Consider the following 25247-nt stretch of genomic DNA (forward strand, 5'->3'; position numbering starts at 1 on the left):
CCTCCTTGACCAGTCTGGAGCAATGAGGATCGCCTGAACTCTTGTTCTTTTTATTAGTTTGAGAATTCTTGAAATGAGTGGAAGTGGAGGGAACACATACACTGACTGGAACAACCACTGAGTTACCAGTGCGTCCACCGCCACTGCCTGTGGGTCCCTCGACCTGGAGGAGTACCTGCGAAGCTTCTTGTTGAGGCGAGAGGCCATCATGTCTACCTGAGGTACGCCCCAATGGCTTGTCACCTCTGCGAACACCTCCGGGTGGAGGCCCCATTTTCCTGGATGGAGATCGTGTCGGCTGAGGAAGTCCGCTTCCCAGTTGTCCACTCCTGGAATGAAGATTGCTGATAGCGCCACCGTGTGCTTTTCTGCCCAGAGGAGGATTCTTGTTACCTCCGATATTGCCGCTCTGCTCTTCGTTTCGCCCTATCGGTTTATGTAGGACACTGCCGTCACATTATCCGACTGAACCTGAATGGCCTGATCTTGCAGAAGATGTGCCGCTTGTAGAAGGCCGTTGTACATGACCCTTAGTTCCAGAAGGATGGATTCCAGTCTTGGACCACTTTCCTTGGAAATTTTCCCCTTGGGTGACTGCTCCCCAACCTCTGAGACTTGCAACCGTGGTTAGAAGGATCCAATTCTGAATCCCGAACCTGTGGCCCTCAAGTAAGTGAGAAATTTGCAGCCACCAGAGGAGTGAAATTCTGGCTTTCGGCAACAGGCGTATCCGCTGGTGCATGTGAAGATGTGATCCCGACCATTTGTCTAGGAGATCCAGTTGGAAGGACCTCGCTTGGAATCTTCCATACTAAAGAGCCTCATAGGAGGCCACCATCTTCCCCAGAAAGCGAATGCACTGATGAACCGATACCCGGGCTGGCTTCAAGACATCCCGTACCATTGATTGGATCACCAACGCTTTCTCTACCAGTAGAAACACCCTCTGCACTTCCGTGCCGAGTATCATCCCCAGGAAGGGCAGTCTCCTTGTCGGCTCCAAATGAGACTTTGGGAGGTCCAGGATCCACCCATGATCCTGGAGTAGTCGAGTTGAGAGCGCAATACTCTGCAACAACCTCTCCCTGGAAGATGCTTTTATCAGGAGATTGTCCAGATATGGAATAATGTTCACTCCTTGCCTGCGGAGGAGTATCATCATCCCTGCCATGACCTTGGTGAACACTCTCGGTGCTGTAGACAGGCCAAACGGCAGTGCCTGGAACCGGTAGTGACAATCCAGCCGCGCAAATCTGAGAGAAGCCTGGTTAAGCGGCCAGATCAGAATGTGAAGGTACGCATCCTTGATATCCAGGGATACTAGGAATTCCCCCTCCTCTAGACTTGAGATCACCGCTCTCAGAGACTCCGTCTTGAATTTGAATTCCCTTAAGTAGGGGTTCAATGACTTTAGGTTTAAAATCGGCCTTACCGAACCATCCGGTTTCGGCACCACAAACAGGTTTGAGTAATAACCCTTGTGGTGTAGGTGAGGTGGAACTGGGACAATAACATCCGTTTTGACCAATTTTTGAATGGCTTCCAAGTTCCTGTAGGATAGCACTTTCTATCAGCGAAACTGGTAAGCCTGATTTGAATAATCTGTGAGGTGGAAGTTCCTGAAACTCCAGTCTGTAGCCCTGGGTAACAATGTCTGTCACCCAGGGGTCTAGGCCTGATGACGCCCAGATGTGACTGAAATTTTTTAGTCTTGCTCCCACCTGCCTGATATCCAGGCTGGGAGGTCCACCATCATGCTGAAGATTTTGAGGAAACAGAACCTGGTTTATGTTCCTGAGAACCTGTTCGTACAGGTTTTTTGGATTTTCCCCGACCACACCTAAAGAAGGAGGAAGGGGATTTGGATATTTTTAATTTTGCGGTCCGAAAGGACTGCAGTGTGGACGTAGGATAAGATTTCCTAGTCGGTGGAGCTGCTGAGGGGAGAAAGGTTGACTTACCCGCAGTTGCCGTGGAAATCCACGCATCCAAAGCATCCCCAAACAGAGCATGACCTGTGAAGGGTAGGTTCTCCACACTTTTCTTAGATTCTGCATCCACAGCCCATTGGCGTAGCCAGAGTCCTCAGCGTGCCGAGACCGTCATGGAAATAGCCCTTGCATTCAGCATTTCAAGGTCTTTCATGGCCTCCACCATGAACCCAGCAGAATCCTGTATGTGACGCAAAAAAAAATCAATGTCACATCTATCCATAGTATCTGAATCCTCTAGTAATGTGCCTGACCACTTCACTATGGCTTTAGTAATCCACGCACAAGCAATAGTGGGCCTTAAAGCAACTCCTGTAGCAGTGTATAGAGATTTGAGCGTAGTATCAATCTTGCGGCCATCCAGCTCCTTTAGGGCGGTTGAACCAGGGACAGGTAAAACCACTTTTTTAGACAAACTAGATAAAGAAGTTCCTACTATAGGTGGGTTTTCCCATTTCTTTCTATCCTCTTCAGGGAAAGGAAAAGCAATGAGAATTCCTTTAGGGATCTGGAATTTTTTCTCTGGGTTCTCCCAGGATTTTTCAAATAAAGAGTTCAGCTCTTTAGAAGCAGGGAAGGTGAGGGAGGATTTCTTATTTTCCGAAAAATAAGATTCCTCTTCCGGCTCAGGTACCTCTCAGTAATATGCAAAACATCCCTAATGGCTTCAATCATCAACTGCACCCCCTTAACAAGGGATACATCCCCCCCCCCTGCATCCCCATCACCGTCCCCTGTATCAGAGACGGTATCAGTGTCGACTTGCATTATTTGAGCAAGTTTAGGTTTTTTAGGGTATGTAGGAGGGGTATTTGAGGGAGTATGAGCTGAATTCTGCAAACCCTCTACAGACTTTCTAAAAACTGCATCTCTTTCTCATTATGTGACATCCTTGAAGAAATCTGGGATATCATTCCCCTTAAAGAAACCACCCATGGGGATTCGGATTCGGCAGGTTGGGAAAGCACATTGCAGTCCTGAGTACATGAAGAAAAGGTATAGCCCTGGTTAATAAAACTCTACAAATTATAGAATGTATTCATACAATATGTATGAATGACAGTTAGGATGCCACCTAAGACCCGTACACATGGGGAGAGTTGTGTGCTGAGCGATCTAGCACAGACCGCTCAGCATACAGCGCAATGTGTGCTGAGCTGGGTGGGAGGGGGGGCGCACTCATTTCACCCAGCGGTGAAATGAGCGACCTGCTAGATTGTGGCTAATCTAGTACCAATCTAGGCCAATCTAGTACCAGCGATAGCAACGCGCGGTTATCGATGTGGGGCAAACACACAGAGAGATCCGTGCTTAACTTCTAAGCAATGTAGTCAGATTGCTTAGAATTTAAGCACGGATGTCTCCGTGTGTATGCCCCTTAACAAGTACCACTCAATCTGATCTCATGATCTCACTGATATAAATCCCACTTCACACTTCAATATCACCAAGAGTCTTCAAGTTAAGAGGCTCTGAGCCTTGTCCATTTTTTTGATGAAGGCAGCAAACAGCCCAGATCAGTGCGCTCCTTCTCTTCTTGTTTCTGTTCTATTTACTAATTATGCTGCCGACTGTGGGGGTCATTCCGAGTTGTTCGCTCATTATTTATTTCTCGCAACGGAGCGATTAGTCGCTAATGCGCATGCGCAATGTCCGCAGTGCGACTGCGCCAAGTAAATTTGCTATGCAGTTAGGTTTTTTTACTCACAGCATTACGAGGTTTTTTCTTCGTTCTGGTGATCGGAGTGTGATTGACAGGAAGTGGGTGTTTCTGGGCGGAAACTGGCCGTTTTATGGGTGTGTGCGAAAAAACGCTACCGTTTCTGGGAAAAACGCGGGAGTGGCTGGAGAAACGGAGGAGTGTCTGGGCGAACGCTGGGTGTGTTTGTGACGTCAAACCAGGAACGACAAGCACTGAACTGATCGCAGATGCCGAGTAAGTCTGGAGCTACTCAGAAACTGCTAAGAAGTGTCTATTCGCAATTCTGCTAATCTTTCGTTCGCAAATTTGATACGCTAAGATTCACTCCCAGTAGGCGGCGGCTTAGCGTGTGCAAAGCTGCTAAAAGCAGCTTGCGAGCGAACAACTCGGAATGACCCCCCGTATGACATTCCATTTCTGCGCTGCTTAGTGTAATATACTATAACAAGGATTATTGACTCATAATGTCTTGTTCTAAGGAGGACTGGGGTGCGGACTTTCCAGGAGTTTGGTTTTGTAAGGTTTAAAAATTGAAATAAAAAAAAAAAAAAAAAAAAGTACTACAAATGCTGTTTTGTGACATGATGCACTTATTTTTGTGCAATTACACTCATTTTACATATAGTAGAAAACATACAGATTGCTGAATGCAAAGTGGAATCAACATTTTGAATCCTCTGATGGGGAGAGGTGGTAATTGCCATTACATACATGACAAAATGGGGATGATGTCATGACTGGAAGAATGTGCTAGTCTAAATATAAGGCATATCTGTGCAAGCATAAATGTTTTGCATTTGTGCATTTTCAGGTATTACTTCTTTGTGGATTTGTTTACACATAGCCATAAAAGTCTTATGTGATCCTTTCAGTTCCTTACGGAAAGTTTTTTCACATTTGTTTTCATTTTTTGGACTTTTTCATACTTGACAGCCACGTGGACCACAATTGGGAACAGTAACCTATACCGAGCGCAGCAGTAGTGGAGCAAGGCACCTTGCCCGAAGCGACACTGTGCACTAGTTGGAGTTCCCCGTCACTTTACGAAGAAAATGACACCAAAAAAAGTCCAAAAGCCCAAGTCGACCTTTGACCTGTTGACCTAATGACCATGTCAACCTATTGCATGTCCACCTTCCATGATCAACCTAATGACTGTCGACCCAATGACCCATACGCAATAATTCTACAAGTCATGAAAGAGGTGTAGAGGCACATGAAAATGATGAGAGGTAATTTATAAGAGAGGAGGGGAAGCACAGTTCAGAAGGTGATATAGGCCCTCATTCCGAGCTGATCGCATGTAGCAACTTTTTGCTGCTCGTGCGATCAATTTGACGCCGTCTATGGGGGAGTGTATTTTAGCATAGCAGAGCTGCGATCGCTTGTGCAGCCCTGCTATGCTAAAAAAGTTTCCTGCAGAACAAGACCAGGGTCAGACCTACTTACCCTGTGCGACGGATCCAGCGATGAAGGTCCCGGGATTGACGTCAGACATCCGCCCTCCATACGCCTGCGTTCGCCTCACCGCGCCTTGAAAATGGTCAGTTGACGCCCCGGAACACCTCCCACCTGTCAGTCTTCATGCGATCGTCGTTGCGATCACTTTCTGCGCTGGAGGTGTCACTGCCCAGCGATGACCGTCAACAGACGACGCACGTGTGCATTGCGGGCGCAGCGCAGCCACAGTCCCAACCCGGTTGCAACGCAGCGAAAAAACGCTGTGTGTGAACGGGTCGGAATGACCCCCATAGTTCATTTCTCATGAAGCATCATCTATATCAGGCCTGGTCAACCTGTGGCTCTCCAGCTGTTGTGCAACTACAAGTCCAAACATGCCTTGCCACCGTTTTGCAATTAGGGAATGCTGGGATGTGTAGTTTCACAGCAGCTGAAGAACCAAAGGATGGCCAGGCCTAATCAATATTATAATCAGCTATGGCATGTCCTGAGAATGACATGCATAGTGGAAGCAGGGGGACATAGAGAAGGAAAGTGCGGCCAGGGTAAATGTAGGGGTAGTGGACGGGCATGGTAGAGGAGAGATCGCTTGGACTGGCGTTCACCAGGTCCAGTATACTATTTTGTAAATGTAATTAGAGTAGAGGAATTAATTTAGGTACAGTCATTAGTCATATCAACCACAAGGAGGCAGCAGAGAATTACTAGAACTAGTAACTATATCAGCTAATTACGTAATATCCCTTTCTGATATGCGAGACAGGAATTAGCAGTGTATAAAAGCTGGAAAATTCCCGGGGCTCAGCTCCGACCCTAGTAACAAGCAGGGTCAGGAACCCAGAACTTATCTTTCACACACCAAAAAATATCCTGGGCTCATGCACATTCAATTGCAAAAACCCAGGATTTCTGTGCTAGTGTGGAAGGGGTACATATAAACAGGCATCATACCACTGTTCCACATAATATACCCGACTGATACTTTAACTATAGCAGACCTGACTGATACTGTAACTTTGGATAGGGCAGAGAGAGAAGACTCTTGTTTGGGGGCAATGTATATTTACATATACACGATTGCCCCCCAATCACGAGTCTTCTCTCTCTTCCTTATCCTCTTCTCTCCAAATACGCAGTTCTGTAACTCATGGGGAGCACCGCCAGAACAACACAAAAACTAAAACGTTCTCTGGGTGTAATTAACAATTTGAGAGAACTCTAATAAATTAACATATCCGTCCATACACCAGTATAACTTACCATTATTTAGTAAACCAAACTTGTGCACACTACCGCCCCCCTTTTTTTTTTTTAAACCCAATACTGTAACTTTGAAAGTACAATTATTTATTAACAGCCAGCCAAAACATACCTCTAAATCTAACTGTATTTCTGCTTATTGCAGTGTCAGCTGAAAGGTTCCTTCTAATCGGTGGGTTTCAGTTTGCCGGCTGTCGGGATCCCGGCGCACAGTATACCGGCGCCGGAATCCCGACAGCCGGCATACCGACACCTTTTCTCCCTCTTGGGGGTCTACGACCCCCCTGGAGGGAGAATATATGGCATGGCATGCGGGCCACCGTGCCCGCAGCGTAGCGAGCGCAGCGAGCCCACAAGGGTCTCATTTGCACTCGCCCAGCTGTCGGTATGCCGGCGGTCGGGATTCCGGCATCGGTATGCTGGCCGCCGGGAGCCCGGCCGCCGGCATACCCTACTACACCTCTTCTAACACCTACCAGAATTATCATCAAGTCAGCATTTTGTATGTCTCAGGTCTGACCTTCCAGCATAATTTAGCCTTGGGCATTCAAAACAATTCAGATATTTTTATGGCTGGGTTACTTAGGGGGGTATTCAATTAAGTGCCGTTTTATCGACTGGTCAAAAAAAACAGCACTAATTCGACACAGGGTATTCAATTGCAGGCATTTTCGCCCATTCTTTTTATCCATTTTCGCCCAAGCAGTTTCAGTTTTTTTTTTTTTTTGTCGATTCGGCATGGGTGAAAATTGCAGCAAAAACGGGTGAGAATGCCCGCAAATTCGCCAAAACAAGTGTATCAGCGGCAAAATCGCCGGTAAACGTAGTTTTTGCCAGTGCCGCATTTTTCAACCAGGCGAAAAAACGGCACAGGCATTCACTAGGTCAAATGTAAATTCGACCTAAAAATCGGCAAAAAGTGCCTTTTTTCGACTGGTCGAGAAAATAGCACTAATTGAATACCCCTCCTTAGTTTGTAGGATTCTTAGAAAAAGGAAATAGGAGGCTTATGTGCATGGTGAGCCACTTAGTGCTTAACACCGCACAAAAGACCCAAGTAATTTAAATTAAATGGTGAGTTAATGCCACGTTTGGGAATTAAATTAACATCTGTGCCTATAAATCCATTTTCGGTCTATAATTTACTCACTTCCATACCACTAATACCCCTTTCAGACATCAGACCCGGGAAACTGCTAGGTCTTGCAGAACTGCAAATTCCCAGGTCTGAGCTCCATGACCCTGGTAGGAAGAAAACCCAAATCCCAGGTTGATGCGCGTTCACATGCATAAACTCAGGATTTTGATGCATGTCTGAAAGGGGTATAATAGTACCTCTGATCTCCTGTGTCACTTTAGGTTTGACCTGAGAAGCCTTCCTTCAGTATAGGAAGGATTGAGGAAAGTGACCATTTGACCCATCCCATTTTTGATACCTCTCATCGCCACTCTGCTTCTTGTTCCCCACAAGACTGAACCTGGATCACCTGATCATTTAGGAGATGAGAAGCCTGCAGAAGAGCATTGTAAATTGCCCCGAGTTCCAGGATGTTTATCGGCAGAGACAGGGCCGGATTAACAATGGGGCTAATGGAGCTGCAGCTCCAGGCCCACCCTCCAAAATAGGCCCACCGATTCTGTAGATGTTTTAGCTGAAGTAAACAGGAAAAAATAAATCCCTGCTACTACAGCCTGCTGTGACCTAGGGGCCGCCCACTCCGGCATCAATAACACCCCCCCTCCCCTCTACCCTTGAACCCCATGCTGCAGCGCCGGTCCGTGGCACACGCAGGGTACCCAACGGAGCAATTAGTTTTTTTATATATTTGTAAACATTGAAGCCACGCCCACTCGCGGTATTAGGCCACGCCCCCTCCGCGGCATTATGCCCGCGATTTACTAGCCTGTCGGGAGAGGAGTCCTGCCTGCAGAAAACCCCAATGGCTGGAAAGGAGGAGGCGCTCATCACCAGGTTTCCTTGCAAGAGCCCTGACTGCAGAACAGGAAATCCATCCAGCAGCACTGCAAAGTAACTACGGCTCTGTACTTTCATCCTCCACATCTACTGTTGGCAAGACAGAACTTCAGTAACTAGGTAGGAGGTGTGTGCACCCACACTGTAGCTATACACATACTGTAATCGGGTTGGGATCGAGATATATATATATATATATATATATATATATATAATAAAAGTATACAGAAGGAAAGCACTCCCAGTGAAATAAATGATAGTCCCGGTGCCCGCAGTAGGTATTTCAAGCCGAAATCCAGTATATACACATGGGTAATCCGCAGCACACGGTCAGGAATACAAGCAAAGATAGCAGAAGTACTGCAACGTTTCGATATTTATTATATCGTCATCGGGCACATTAACAAACCTTATATCCCATTTCACCCACATGGCGAGGACCGTGTCCGGAAACAGAGGGACGGCGCCAATGTAGGACGTCATCACCACCCGTCCGTTGCTAGGACCAGAAGCCAAACAAAACAATTAAAAGCATGAATAAAAACACAGCTAGAGGGTATATGCAGAAGCAATCTACTGTACATAACATATTATAATATAGATAACATTATACTACAAAGTAGCACCTCAAAGAGTAACATAATAAGATATACAATTCAAATACATGCAGATATGCCAGAATATTCATTCAAACCCCTCGGTGACAGGGTTTGTAGGCGGTAAATCCACGGAGCCTCACATTTCAATAGTTTAGAAGCACGGTCACCCCTCCTTAAATTAACCGGTATATGATCAATGATCATATACCTTAACGTAGCCAAACTGTGACCCGCCTGCATATAATGACGGGCCACCGGTTGGTCGCTATGATTGGTGGAAATAGCTTGTCGTATTGCATACCTGTGTGTGGCCATACGTTCTCGCAGGGTGCGTTCAGTTTTCCCTACATAACTGAGTACGCAGGAACAAGTAATAAGATACACAATGTAGCGTGTAGTACATGACACGCGATGTTTAATATAAAACTTCTTACCACTATATGGATGGCAAAAACTGTCGCCCACAACAACAGAGCGACAGGTAGCGCAATCCAGACAGCGGTAGCAGCCATTTTTACGGTTAAGAAAACTTTTAGCAGTCTGCGGCTGCTGAATGCCGGTGACGTCTGTACGCATAACAATATCTCTGATGTTACAGCCACGAGAATAACAATTCATAACTCTAGTCTCGGAAAGGTTTAAAACTCCATCAGACTGGACTATGGGGGTAATTCCAAGTTGATCGCAGCAGGATTTTTGTTAGCAAATGGGCAAAACCATGTGCACTGCAGGGGAGGCAGATATAACATGTGCAGAGAGAGTTAGATTTGGGTGGGTTATTTTGTTTCTGTGCAGGGTAAATACTGGCTGCTTTATTTTTACACTGCAAATGAGATTGCAGATTGAACACACCACACCCAAATCTAACTCTCTCTGCACATGTTAAATCTGCCCCACCTGCAGTGCACATGGTTTTGCCCATTTGCTAACAAAGTTCCTGCTGCGATCAACTTGGAATTACCCCCTATGGGCCACAATTTCTTGCTAATCTGACTGATGGTACCACTAAAAGGGTTAAAATGATTAACCCAGGGCATGACAGAATCCACGTGTTCCTTCTTTTTAGGTTGCAATAATTTAGAACGTGGAATACGCAATGCCCTCTCTTTAGCTTTATTTAAATGACACAATTCATAGCCTCTTTGTAAGAAATTAACAATCTGTTTATCAATGTTAGCAATAGCGAACATTAGCAAGAAATTGTGGCCCATAGTCCAGTCTGATGGAGCTTTAAACCTTTCCGAGACTAGAGTTATGAATTGTTATTCTCGTGGCTGTAACATCAGAGATATTGTTATGCGTACAGACGTCACCGGCATTCAGCAGCCGCAGACTGCTAAAAGTTTTCTTAACCATAAAAATGGCTGCTACCGCTGTCTGGATTGCGCTACCTGTCGCTCTGTTGTAGTGGGCGACAGTTTTTGCCATCCATATAGTGGTAAGAAGTTTTATATTAAACATCGCGTGTCATGTACTACACGCTACATTGTGTATCTTATTACTTGTTCCTACGTACTCAGTTATGTAGGGAAAACTGAACGCACCCTGCGAGAACGTATGGCCACACACAGGTATGCAATACGACAAGCTATTTCCACCAATCATAGCGACCAACCGGTGGCCCGTCATTATATGCAGGCGGGTCACAGTTTGGCTACGTTAAGGTATATGATCATTGATCATATACCGGTTAATTTAAGGAGGGGTGACCGTGCTTCTAAACTATTGAAATGTGAGGCTCTGTGGATTTACCGCCTACAAACCCTGTCACCGAGGGGTTTGAATGAATATTCTGGCATATCTGCATGTATTTGAATTGTATATCTTATTATGTTACTCTTTGAGGTGCTACTTTGTAGTATAATGTTATCTATATTATAATATGTTATGTACAGTAGATTGCTTCTGCATATACCCCCTAGCTGTGTTTTTATTCATGCTTTTAATTGTTTTGTTTGGCTTGTGGTCCTAGCAATGGACGGGTGGTGATGAAGTCATACATTGGCGCCGTCCCTCTGTTTCCGGACGCGGTCCTCGCCATGTGGGTGAAATGGGATATAAGGTCAGTTGTATGTTTGTTTGTTAATGTGCCTGATGACGATATAATAAATGTTGAAACGTTGCAGTACTTCTGCTATCTTTGCTTGTATTCCTGACCGTGTGCTGCGGATTACGTGTGTGTGTGTGTGTGTGTGTGTGTGTGTGTGTGTGTGTGTGTGTGTGTGTGTGTGTGTGTATATAAAGCTATTTTTTCCGGCACTCCAGTCATGCAATAACCGGCTCCGGTGCCCTCCTCAGGGGTGCAGTCCCCGATAATATGGATATCCAATACGGCAGGCGGCACTCAGAGACTTGTACTTAGCTGTAAGTATGCATAAATACCCCGTAGGGTGTGCTTTATTGTGACTGCCTATTTAAGGTCACTGTTTGACACATTGTTTTGTCTGAAGAAAGGGAGAAGTCCCCGAAACGTCACAATAAAGCACACCCCACAGGGTATTTATGCATACTTACGGCTAAGTACAAGACTGAGTGCTGCCTGCCGTATTGGATAGATAGATAGATAGATATATATATATATATATATAAGTAAAGAAAGTCCACGGCACTCACAATATCCAAAGATTGGCGTACAGATAAATAAGCCGGTGCCTTCCCTGGTAACAGCGTGCGCTGTGTCCAATATAAAAATGCAACAACGGGCGGCACTCACGGCACAGTAAGAAAGACAGACAGGCTGGTCTGATGTTCAATCAACGTTTCAATGTCTTTACGGCATTTTCGTCAGGATGAATATATATATGGATTGGGTAGTGGGAGTATGGCGCCACAGGTGTATGTGAGCAGATAGCTTATTATAGTATAATACTTTGGTTCAAGACACTCCTTTTAATAATATAAGGTGTCAGCTAACCCCTAAATACTTGGCAGGGATAAGCTGCCTTTAGAGTTAAAATGTGGAAAAAAAGGGGGGATAGGGGTATCAGTGACTTACAGTGTCTAATATACTGATATAAATATGAAGAATATTCCAGGATACGGTTTAGAAAAAAAGGTAACAAAATATTTATTTATACAATTTAAAACATAATGATGGGATAAAAAAATAGATGAAGTCTGATGGACGAAACGCGTTGGGTGTACCTCTACTGACTCTCCGTTTTTTAAGATAAGCATCATTCTCTTATCCTAAAATATCTTTTATCAGTACAATATTGTTTTTACTGATTTTATGTGATTCAGGGTTCTAGCTAAATTATATATTTTTTATCTATTCTTTTGGTATTATCAAGCTTTTATATTCTATTTTCTTATCCCATCATTATGTTTTAAATTGTATAAATAAATATTTTGTTACCTTTTTTTCTAAACCGTATCCTGGAGTATTCTTCATATTTATATCAATATATTAGACACTGTAAGTCGCTGATACCCCTATCCCCCCTTATTTTATATATATATATATATATATATATATATATATATTTTATATAAAATATAAACACTGAAACGTTTTCTTACAAATCCTGAATTTGCCCCTGGCCAGTGGATCTAATGCCGCCAAAGATGTTTAGCATATGATGGTAGTGCAGTGGGCAGATGCGATGGGCCAAGTGGTTCTTATCTACTAAATTCACGCAATTTGGACTTTTTTTTGTTCCCAGAGTATTACTAACCTCAATAACATAAATGTTATTTTATTAATAATCCATAGTTAATTTTTTTTGTGCCCCACGGCACAGACCCCCCCCCCATCCCATATCAGTAGTCACACCCCCACCATGCTGGTCACACTCCCTGTGGCGGCGCACAGTAGGCCCTTTATAAATTTCAGCTCCAGGCCCATCAGGACCTTAATCTGGCACTGGGCAGAGCAGATTCCTGTCTTGACCATATCCCCTGGAACTGGGCTCCTTGGGTCACAGCCCTCCATCCCCGGATGCTGGCATCCGTTGTCAGTAGACTCCACGAGTGGATATTGAAACTCCCGGCCTCTACCAGGTGAGGAACCTGTAGCCACCATAAGAAAGAAATACGGGCTTTTGGAGACAAGGTCACTTCCTGATGCATGTGAAGGTGAGACCCCGACCATTTGTCCAGCAGATCCAGCTGAAATGGACGAGCATGAAATCTGCCACATTGGATTGCCTTGTAAGCAGCCACCATTTTGCTCAGTAATCGGATGCAAAGATGTATGGATACCCTGCGAGGACTGAGCACCGAGCAAACCATAGCCTGGATTGTCAAGGACTTGTCCATCGGGAGAAACACCTTTTGAGACACAGTATCCAGAATAATTCCCAGGAACTGAAGAAGACGCTGGGTCGGTTCCAGGTGAGATTTCTGAAAATTCAGGATCCACCCATGATCCGTAAGCAGACGTTCCCTGGACACATCCTTTATTACCGTGTTTCCCCGATAATAAGACACTGTACTTTTTTTTTTTTTCAACAAAAAACACCATAGGGCATATTTTCGGGGTAGGGCTTATTTTAAATAAGAATTTACTCACCGGTAATTCTATTTCTCGTAGTCCGTAGTGGATGCTGGGAACTCCGTAAGGACCATGGGGAATAGCGGGCTCCGAAGGAGGCTGGGCACTCTAGAAAGATTTATGACTACCTGGTGTGCACTGGCTCCTCCCACTATGACCCTCCTCCAAGCCTCAGTTAGGACACTGTGCCCGGACGAGCTGACATAATAAGGAAGGATTTAGAATCCCGGGTAAGACTCTTACCAGCCACACCAATCACACCGTACAACTCGTGCTACTATGTCCAGTTTTACAGTATGAAAACAACTGAGCCTCTCAACAGATGGCTCAACAATAACCCTTTAGTTAACAATAACTATTTACAAGTATTGCAGACAATCCGCACTTGGGATGGGCGCCCAGCATCCACTACGGACTACGAGAAATAGAATTACCGGTGAGTAAATTCTTATTTTCTCTGACGTCCTAGTGGATGCTGGGAACTCCGTAAGGACCATGGGGATTATACCAAAGCTCCCAAACGGGCGGGAGAGTGCGGATGACTCTGCAGCACCGAATGAGAGAACTCCAGGTCCTCCTCAGCCAGGGTATCAAATTTGTAGAATTTTGTAAACGTGTTTGCCCCTGACCAAGTAGCTGCTCGGCAAAGTTGTAGAGCCGAGACCCCTCGGGCAGCCGCCCAAGATGAGCCCACCTTCCTTGTGGAATGGGCATTCACAGATTTTGGCTGTGGCAGGCCTGCCACAGAATGTGCAAGCTGAATTGTACTACAAATCCAGCGAGCAATAGACTGCTTAGAAGCAGGAGCACCCAGCTTGTTGGGTGCATACAGGATAAACAGCGAGTCAGATTTTCTGACTCCAGCCGTCCTGGAAACATATATTTTCAGGGCCCTGACAACGTCTAGCAACTTGGAGGCCTCCAAATCCTTAGTAGCCGCAGGCACCACAATAGGCTGGTTCAGGTGAAACGCTGACACCACCTTAGGGAGAAATTGGGGACGAGTCCTCAATTCTGCCCTATCCATATGGAAAATCAGATAAGGGCTTTTACATGATAAAGCCGCCAATTCTGACACTCGCCTGGCTGAAGCCAAGGCCAATAACATGACCACTTTCCACGTGAGATATTTCAGATCCACGGTTTTTAGTGGCTCAAACCAATGTGATTTTAAGAAGCTCAACATCACGTTGAGATTCCAAGGTGCCACAGGAGGCACAAATGGGGGCTGAATATGCAGCACTCCTTTCACAAATGTCTGAACTTCAGGTACTAAAGCTAGTTCTTTTTGAAAGAAAATCGACAGAGCTGAGATCTGTACTTTAATGGAGCCTAGTTTTAGGCCCATATTCACTCCTGCTTGCAGGAAATGCAGAAATCGACCTAGTTGAAATTCCACTGTTGGGGCCTTTTTGGCCTCGCACCATGCAACATATTTCCGCCATATGCGGTGATAATGCTTTGCCGTAACATCTTTCCTGGCCTTAATAAGCATAGGAATGACTTCTTCCGGAATACCCTTTTCCTTTAGGATCCGGTGTTCAACCGCCATGCCGTCAAACGCAGCCGCGGTAAGTCTTGGAACAGACAGGGCCCCTGCTGTAGCAGGTCCTGTCTGAGCGGTAGAGGCCACGGGTCCTCTGAGAGCATCTCTTGAAGTTCCGGGTACCACGCTAGTCTTGGCCAATCCGGAACCACGAGAATGGTGTTTACTCCTCTCTTTCTTATTATTCTCAATACCTTTGGTATGAGAGGCAGAGGAGGGAACACATAAACCGACTGGTACACCCACGGTGTCACTAGAGCGTCCACAGCTACCGCCTGAGGGTCCCTTGACCTGGCGCAATATCTTTTTAACTTTTTGTTGAGGCGGGACGCCATCATGTCCACCTGTGGTTTTTCCCAACGGTTTACCAGCATCTGGAAGACTTCTGGATGAAGTCCCCACTCTCCCGGGTGGAGGTCGTGTCTGCTGAGGAAGTCTGCTTCCCAGTTGTCCACTCCCGGAATGAACACTGCTGACAGTGCTAGTACATGATTCTCCGCCCTTTTCGAAAAAGACGCCCTGCTGGCGTTGAAACGCGTTAAGGATACAGGCTTTCTCCCTCCAAGGATCCACACTGTCAGTAGCTGCCGTTCTGATTTCCCATCCGTGCACAGGAGCCCGGTCCTTTAATACCGCAATCGGGAGCATCTGCACTGCAGCCTTGGTCCCTGTGGCCACAGCCGTCCACGCAATCTGGGGAAGTGAAAACAGCGGGTGCCGCTCCTTCCCAGCCCGGCGCAGACCGGTAAACACCGGATAACCAGCTAAACAGCCTCCTTTCTGTAAGTGCGGAGGTACCGGAGGTGGCGTGGACCATCGGGAACGGCTCGTTGGGGCTCCCTGCACGGCGCAGCATCAGTCATACCCGCTGAGGCTCTGGTGTGTGTCTCTGACGGGACGGTGAGACGACACCAGGGAGCAAGGATAGAACAGGCTCCTGCCCAGCGGAGGTAATTCTCTAATTAACTTTTTAAACCAGCTATTCACTGTTATGGATCTGTGATACACGCAATTCCTTCTGGTATATACAGCCGTGAGTGACTCATGTGTAGATTCAATACCTATTAGTTACATACATTCTCCATCATTATCTTGTGTGTACAAAGTGAACCCAACACGGTTGAAAACCTCCCAGGTGCTGCTACTAAATAAGCATGTGCAAATAAGATTATTTATTACTAATGGTTTTCCGAGCAATTGATAATGAAGCTATAATACAGTGCACATTTTTATTGTTGTGAAATTTATATCATTATTTTACACTCCCGGGAGATTGTTGTAATTTTTACACATTTCATACAAATAAATGTTTTTTATTTATCTGATTGTCAAGCGCCACTTGTTATTTGTCGGTTACCACAGTAGAGACACCCTGGTTCTTGGAGACAGGGTTATCAAGCGATGCATCTGAAGATGCGATCCGGACCACTGGTCCAACAGGTCCCACTGAAAGATTCTGGCATGGAACCTGCCGAAGGGAATTGCTTCGTAAGAAGCCACCATCTTTCCCAGGACCCGCGTGCAGCGATGCACTGATACCTGTTTTGGTTTCAGGAGGTCTCTGACTAGAGATGACAACTCCCTGGCTTTCTCCTCCGGGAGAAACACTTTTTTTTCTGGACTGTATCCAGAATCATACCCAGGAACAGTAGCCGTGTCGTCGGAACCAGCTGTGACTTTGGGATATTCAGAATCCAGCCGTGCTGGTGCAGCACCTCCTGAGATAGTGCTACTCCCACCAACAACTGTTCCTTGGACCTCGCTTTTATTAGGAGATCGTCCAAGTACGGGATAATTAAAACTCCCTTTTTTCGAAGGAGTATCATCATTTCCGCCATCACCTTGGTAAATACCCTCGGTGCCATGGACAGTCCAAACGGCGTCTGGAATTGGTAATGGCAATCCTGTACCACAAATCTGAGGTACTCCTGGTGAGGATGGTAAATGGGGACATGCAAGTAAGCATCCTTGATGTCCAGGGATACCATGTAATCCCCCTCTTCCAGGCTCGCAATAACCGCCCTGAGCGATTCCATCTTGAACTTGAATTTTTTTATGTATGTGTTCAAGGATTTCAAATTTAAAATGGGTCTCACCGAACCGTCCGGTTTCGGTACCACAAATAGTGTGGAATAGTAACCCCGGGCTTGTTGAAGTAGGGGTACCTTGATTATCACCTGCTGGGAATACAGCTTGTGAATTGCCGCTAGCACCGCCTCCCTGTCTGAGGGAGCAATCGGCAAGGCAGATTTTAGGAACCGGTGGGGTGGAGACGCCTCGAATTCCAGTTTGTACCCCTGAGATACTATTTGAAGGATCCAGGGATCCACCTGTGAGCGAGCCCACTGATAGCTGAAATTCTTGAGGCGGCCCCCCACCGTACCAGGCTCCGCCTGTGGAGCCCCACCGTCATGCGGCGGACTTGGCAGAAGAAGCGGGGGAGGACTTTTGCTCCTGGGAACCTGCTGTTTGTTGCAGCCTTTTTCCCCTACCTCTGCCTCTGGATAGAAAAGACCCGCCTTTTCCACGCCTGTTTTTCTGGGTCCGAAAGGACTGAACCTGATAAAACGGCGCCTTCTTAGGCTGTGAGGGGACATGGGGTAAAAATGCTGACTTCCCAGACGTTGCTGTGGAAACTAGGTCCGAGAGACCATCCCCAAATAATTCCTCACCTTTATATGGCAACACTTCCATGTGCCTTTTAGAATCTGCATCTCCTGTCCACTGGCGAGTCCATAAGCCTCTCCTAGCAGAAATGGACAATGCACTAACTTTAGATGCCAGTCGGCAGATTTCCCTCTGTGCATCTCTCATATATAAGACTGAGTCTTTTATATGGTCTATGGTTAACAGGATCGTGTCTCTGTCTAATGTGTCAATATTTTCTGACAGTTTATCTGACCACTCAGCGGCAGCACTGCACATCCAAGCTGACGCAATAGCTGGCCTAAGTATAATGCCTGAGTGTGTATATACAGACTTCAGGATCGCCTCCTGCTTTCTATCATCAGGTTCCTTGAGGGCGGCCGTATCCGGAGACGGTAGTGCCACCTTTTTTGACAAACGTGTGAGCGCTTTATCCACCCTAGGTGTTTCCCAACGTGACCTATCCTCTGGCGGGAAAGGGAACGCCATTAGTACCTTCTTAGGAATTACCAATTTTTTATCAGGGAAAGCCCACGCTTCTTCACACACTTCATTTAATTCATCTGATGGGGGAAAAAATAAGAATTTACTTACCGATAATTCTATTTCTCGTAGTCCGTAGTGGATGCTGGGGACTCCGTCAGGACCATGGGGAATAGCGGCTCCGCAGGAGACAGGGCACAAAAGTAAAAGCTTTAGGATCAGGTGGTGTGCACTGGCTCCTCCCCCTATGACCCTCCTCCAAGCCTCAGTTAGGATACTGTGCCCGGACGAGCGTACACAATAAGGAAGGATTTTGAATCCCGGGTAAGACTCATACCAGCCACACCAATCACACTGTACAACCTGTGATCTGAACCCAGTTAACAGCATGATAACAGCGGAGCCTCTGAAAAGATGGCTCACAACAATAATAACCCGGTTTTTGTAACAATAACTATGTACAAATATTGCAGACAATCCGCACTTGGGATGGGCGCCCAGCATCCACTACGGACTACGAGAAATAGAATTATCGGTAAGTAAATTCTTATTTTCTCTAACGTCCTAAGTGGATGCTGGGGACTCCGTCAGGACCATGGGGATTATACCAAAGCTCCCAAACGGGCGGGAGAGTGCGGATGACTCTGCAGCACCGAATGAGAGAACTCCAGGTCCTCCTCAGTCAGGGTGTGCCCCTGACCAAGTATCAGCTCGGCAAAGTTGTAACGCCGAGACCCCTCGGGCAGCCGCCCAAGATGAGCCCACCTTCCTTGTGGAATGGGCATTTACATATTTTGGCTGTGGCAGGCCTGCCACAGAATGTGCAAGCTGAATTGTACTACACATCCAACTAGCAATCGTCTGCTTAGAAGCAAGAGCACCCAGTTTGTTGGGTGCATACAGGATAACAGCAAGTCAGTTTTCCTGACTCCAGCCGTCCTGGAAACTATATTTTCAGGGCCCTGACAACATCTAGCAACTTGGAGTCCTCCAAGTCCCTAGTAGCCGCAGGTACCACAATAAGCTGGTTCAGGTGAAACACTGACACCACCTTAGGGAGAAACTGGGGATGAGTCCGCAGCTCTGCCCTGTCCGAATGGACAATCAGATATGGGCTTTTTTGAGACAAACGCCGCCAATTCTGACACTCGCCTGGCCGAGGCCAGGGCCAACAGCATGGTCACTTTCCCTGTGAGATATTTCAAATCCACAGATTTGAGCGGTTTAAACCAATGTGATTTTAGGAATCCCAGAACTACGTTGAGATCCCACAGTGCCACTGGAGGCACAAAAGGGGGTTGTATATGCAGTACTCCCTTGACAAACTTCTGGACTTCAGGAACTGAAGCCAATTCTTTCTGGAAGAAAATCGACAGGGCCGAAATTTGAACCTTAATGGACCCCAATTTGAGGCCCATAGACAGTCCTGTTTGCAGGAAATGCAGGAAACGACCGAGTTGAAATTTCTTCATGGGGCCTTCCTGGCCTCACACCACGCAACATATTTTCGCCACATGTGGTGATAATGTTGTGCGGTCACCTCCTTCCTGGCTTTGACCAGGGTAGGAATGACCTCTTCCGGAATGCCTTTTTCCCTTAGGATCCGGCGTTCAACCGCCATGCCGTCAAACGCAGCCGCGGTAAGTCTTGGAACAGACATGGTACTTGCTGAAGCAAGTCCCTTCTTAGCGGCAGAGGCCATGAGTCCTCTGTGAGCATCTCTTGAAGTTCCGGGTACCAAGTCCTTCTTGGCCAATCCGGAGCCACGAGTATAGTTCTTACTCCTCTACGTCTTATAATTCTCAATACCTTGGGTATGAGAAGCAGAGGAGGGAAGACATACACCGACTGGTACACCCACGGTGTTACCAGAAACGTCCACAGCTATTGCCTGAGGGTCTTTTGACCTGGCGCAATACTTGTCCAGTTTTTTGTTCAGGCGGGACGCCATCATGTCCACCTTTGGTCTTTTCCAACGGTTCACAATCATGTGGAAGACTTCCCGATGAAGTCCCCACTCTCCCGGGTGGAGGTTGTGCCTGCTGAGGAAGTCTGCTTCCCAGTTGTCCACTCCCGGAATGAACACTGCTGACAGTGCTATCACATGATTTTCCGCCCAGCGAAAAATCCTTGCAGTTTCTGCCATTGCCCTCCTGCTTCTTGTGCCGCCCTGTCTGTTTACGTGGGCGACTGCCGTGATGTTGTCCCACTGGATCAATACCGGCTGACCTTGAAGCAGAGGTCTTGCTAAGCTTAGAGCATTGTAAATTGCCCTTAGCTCCAGTATATTTATGTGGAGAAAAATCTCCAGACTTGATCACACTCCCTGGAAATTTTTTCCCTGTGTGACTGCTCCCCAGCCTCTCAGGCTGGCCTCCGTGGTCACCAGCATCCAATCCTGAATGCCGAATCTGCGGCCCTCTAGAAGATGAGCACTCTGTAACCACCACAGGAGAGACACCCTTGTCCTTGGAGATAGGGTTATCCGCTGATGCATCTGAAAAATGCGATCCGGACCATTTGTCCAGCAGATCCCACTGAAAAGTTCTTGCGTGGAATCTGCCGAATGGAATCGCTTCGTAATAAGCCACCATTTTTCCCAGGACTCTTGTGCAATGATGCACTGACACTTTTCCTGGTTTTAGGAGGTTCCTGACTAGCTCGGATAACTCCCTGGCTTTCTCCTCCGGGAGAAACACCTTTTTCTGGACTGTGTCCAGAACCATCCCTAGGAACAGCAGACGTGTCGTCGGAAACGGCTGTGATTTTGGATATTTAGAATCCACCCGTGCTGTCGTAGAACTACTTGAGATAGTGCTACTCCGACTTCCAACTGTTCTCTGGACCTTGCCCTTATCAGGAGATCGTCCAAGTAAGGGATAATTAAGACGCCTTTTCTTTGAAGAAGAATCATCATTTTGGCCATTACTTTGGTAAAGACCCGGGGTGCCGTGGACAATCCAAACGGCAGCGTCTGAAACTGATAGTGACAGTTCCGTTGAGAAGGGCAATTTGGGACATGGAGGTAAGCATCCTTGATGTCCAGGGACACCATATAGTCCCCTTCTTCCTTGTTCGCTATCACTGCTCTGAGTGACTCCATCTTGATTTGAACCTTTGTATGTAAGTGTTCAAAGATTTCCCATTTAGAATAGGTCTCACCGAGCCGTCTGGCTTCAGTACCACAATATAGTGTGGAATAATACCCCTTTCCTTGTTGTAGGAGGGGTACTTTGATTATCACCTGCTGGGAATACAGCTTGTGAATTGTTTCCAATACTGCCTCCCTGTCGGAGGAAGACGTTGGTAAAGCAGACATCAGGAGCCTGCGAGGGGGAGACGTCTCGAATTTCCAGTCTGTACCCCTGGGATACTACTTGTAGGATCCAGGGGTCCACTTGCGAGTGAGCCCACTACGCGCTGAGACTCTTGAGACGACCCCCCACCGCACTTGAGTCCGCTTGTACGGCCCCAGCGTCATGCTGAGGACTTGGCAGAAGCTGTGGAGGGCTTCTGTTCCTGGGAATGGGCTGCCTGCTGCAGTCTTCTTCCCTTTCCTCTATCCCTGGGCAGATATGACTGGCCTTTTGCCCGCTTGCCCTTATGGGGACGAAAGGACTGAGGCTGAAAAGACGGTGTCTTTTTCTGCTGAGATGTGATTTGGGGTAAAAAAGGTGGATTTTCCAGCTGTTGCCGAGGCCACCAGGTCCAATGGACCGACCCCAAATAACTCCTCCCCTTTATACGGCAATACTTCCATGTGCCGTTTGGAATCTGCATCACCTGACCACTGTCGTGTCCATAAACATCTTCTGGCAGATATGGACATCGCACTTACTCTTGATGCCAGAGTGCAAATATCCCTCTGTGCATCTCGCATATATAGAAATGCATCCTTTAAATGCTCTATAGTCAATAAAATACTGTCCCTGTCAAGGGTATCAATATTTTCAGTCAGGGAATCCGACCAAGCCACCCCAGCACTGCACATCCAGGCTGAGGCGATCGCTGGTCGCAGTATAACACCAGTATGTGTGTATATACCTTTTTAGGATATTTTCCAGCCTCTCAGCTGGCTCCTTGAGGGCGGCCCTATCTGGAGACGGTACCGCCACTTGTTTTGATAAGCGTGTGAGCGCCTTATCCACCCTAAAGGGTGTTTCCCAACGCGCCCTAACTTCTGGCGGGAAAGGGTATACCGCCAATAATTTTCTATCGGGGGAAACCCACGCATCATCACACACTTCATTTAATTTATCTGATTCATGAAAAACTACAGGTAGTTTTTTCACACCCCACATAATACCCTTCTTGTGCTACTTGTAGTATCAGAAATATGTAACACCTCCTTCATTGCCCTTAACATGTAACGTGTGGCCCTAAAGGAAAATACGTTTGTTTCTTCACCGTCGACACTGGAGTCAGTGTCCGTGTCTGTGTCGACCGACTGAGGTAAATGAGCGTTTTACAGCCCCCGACGGTGTTTGAGACGCCTGGACAGGTACTAATTTGTTTGCCGGCCGTCTCATGTCGTCAACCGACCTTGCAGCGTGTTGACATTATCACGTAATTCCTTAAATAAGCCATCCATTCCGGTGTCGACTCCCTAGAGAGTGACATCACCATTTCAGGCAATTGCTCCGCCTCCTCACCAACATCGTCCTCATACATGTCGACACACACGTACCGACACACAGCACACACACAGGGAATGCTCTGATAGAGGACAGGACCCCACTAGCCCTTTGGGGAGACAGAGGGAGAGTTTGCCAGCACACACCAAAAACGCTATAATTATACAGGGACAACCTTTATATAAGTGTTTTTCCCTTATAGCATTTTAATATATATATACATATCGCCAAATAAGTGCCCCCCCTCTCTGTTTTAACCCTGTTTCTGTAGTGCAGTGCAGGGGAGAGCCTGGGAGCCTTCCCACCAGCATTTCTGTGAGGGAAAATGGCGCTGTGTGCTGAGGAGAATAGGCCCCGCCCCCTTTTCGGCGGGCTTCTTCTCCCGTTTTTCTGAGACCTGGCAGGGGTTAAATACATCCATATAGCGCCCAGGGGCTATATGTGATGTATTTTTAGCCAGAATAAGGTACTATCATTGCTGCCCAGGGCGCCCCCCCCCAGCGCCCTGCACCCTCAGTGACCGCTGCTATGAAGTGTGCTGACAACAATGGCGCACAGCTGCAGTGCTGTGCGCTACCTTATGAAGACTGAAGAGTCTTCTGCCGCCGTTTCTGGACCTCTTCACTTTTCGGCATCTGCAAGGGGGTCGGCGGCGCGGCTCCGGGACGAACCCCAGGGTGAGACCTGTGTTCCGACTCCCTCTGGAGCTAATGGTGTCCAGTAGCCTAAGAAGCCAATCCATCCTGCACACAGGTGACTTCACTTCTCTCCCCTAAGTCCCTCGTAGCAGTGAGCCTGTTGCCAGCAGGACTCACTGAAAATAAAAAACCTAACAAACTTTTACTCTAAGCAGCTCTTTAGGAGAGCCACCTAGATTGCACCCTTCTCGGCCGGGCACAAAAATCTAACTGAGGCTTGGAGGAGGGTCATAGGGGGAGGAGCCAGTGCACACCACCTGATCCTAAAGCTTTTACTTTTGTGCCCTGTCTCCTGCGGAGCCGCTATTCCCCATGGTCCTGACGGAGTCCCCAGCATCCACTTAGGACGTTAGAGAAACTACGGGTAGTTTTTTCTCCCCAAACATAATACCCTTTTTAGTGGTACCTGTGTTTATATCAGAAATGTGTAACACCTCTTTCATTGCCTCAATCATGCAGTGAATGGCCTTAGTGGGCATCAGATTAGACTCATCGTCGTCGACACTGGTGTCAGTATCAGTGTCGACATCTGGGTCTGCGGTCTGAGGTAGCGGGCGTTTTAGAGCCCCTGATTACCTGTGCGACGCCTGGGCAGGCACGAGCTGAGAAGTCGGCTGTCCCACATTTGGCATGTCGTCAAATTTCTTACGTAAGGAGTCTATACGTGCACTCATTTCTTTCCATAAGCTCAACCACTCAGGTGTCTGCCCCGCAGGGGGTGACATCCCTTCTAAAGGCATCTGCTCCGTCTCCACATCATTATCCTCATCAAACATGTCGACACAGCCGTACCGACACACCGCACACACACAAGGAATGCTCCAACAGAGGACAGGACCCACAAAAGCCCTTTGGGGGGACAGAGTGAGAGTATGCCAGCACACACCAGAGCGCTATATAATGCAGGGACTAACTGAGTTATGTCCCCTATAGCTGCTTTTTTTTTTTTTTATATATAATTTATACAGCGCCTAAATTTAGTGCCCCCCCCCTCTCTTTTTTTACCCTTTTCTGTAGTGTAGACTGCAGGGGAGAGCCAGGGAGCTTCCTTCCAGTGGATCTGTGAAGGAGAAATGGCGCCAGTGTGCTGCAGGAGATAGCTCCGCCCCTTTTCCGCGGCCTATTCTCCCGCTTTTTTCTGGATTCTGGCAGGGGTATTTTCCACATATATAGCCTCTAGGGCTATATATTGTGGTATTTTTGCCAGCCAAGGTGTTATAATTGCTTCTCAGGGCGCCCCCCCCCAGCGCCCTGCACCCTCAGTGACCGGAGTGTGAAGTGTGTGTGAGGAGCAATGGCGCACAGCTGCAGTGCTGTGCGCTACCTTGGTGAAGACTGATGTCTTCTGCCGCCGATTTTCCGGACCTCTTCTTGCTTCTGGCTCTGTAAGGGGGACGGCGGCGCGGCTCCGGGACCGAACACCAAGGACTGGGCCTGCGGTCGATCCCTCTGGAGCTAATGGTGTCCAGTAGCCTAGGAAGCCCAATCCGGCTGCAAGCAGGCGAGTTCGCTTCTTCTCCCCTTAGTCCCTCGCTGCAGTGAGCCTGTTGCCAGCAGGTCTCACTGAAAATAAAAAACTTAAGTCTATCTTTCTTTCTAAGAGCTCAGGAGAGCCCCTAGTGTGCTTCCAACCTCGGCCAGGCACAAAATCTAACAGAGGCTTGGAGGAGGGTCATAGTGGGAGGAGCCAGTGCACACCAGGTAGTCATAAATCTTTCTAGAGTGCCCAGCCTCCTTCGGAGCCCGCTATTCCCCAT

The 25247-nt window shown here is 47.2% G+C and overlaps 2 protein-coding genes across 3 annotated transcripts in view; one reads left to right on the forward strand and one right to left on the reverse strand.

Annotated features, from left to right (window-relative positions):
* COG5 (component of oligomeric golgi complex 5) overlaps positions 1 to 25247 on the reverse strand; it is an 866036-nt gene that overhangs the window by 824510 nt on the left and 16279 nt on the right. The window lies entirely within an intron of this gene.
* The window catches only part of DUS4L (dihydrouridine synthase 4 like), a 79571-nt gene continuing 62600 nt past the window's right edge, over positions 8277 to 25247 (forward strand). The window contains exon 1 of the mRNA XM_063927064.1: positions 8277 to 8509. The gene's annotated coding sequence lies outside the window, so the exon portion shown is untranslated. The remainder of the gene's footprint in view (positions 8510 to 25247) is intronic.

The sequence above is a fragment of the Pseudophryne corroboree genome, chromosome 6 (assembly GCF_028390025.1).
Source record: "Pseudophryne corroboree isolate aPseCor3 chromosome 6, aPseCor3.hap2, whole genome shotgun sequence".
NCBI classification, from domain to species: domain Eukaryota; kingdom Metazoa; phylum Chordata; class Amphibia; order Anura; family Myobatrachidae; genus Pseudophryne; species Pseudophryne corroboree.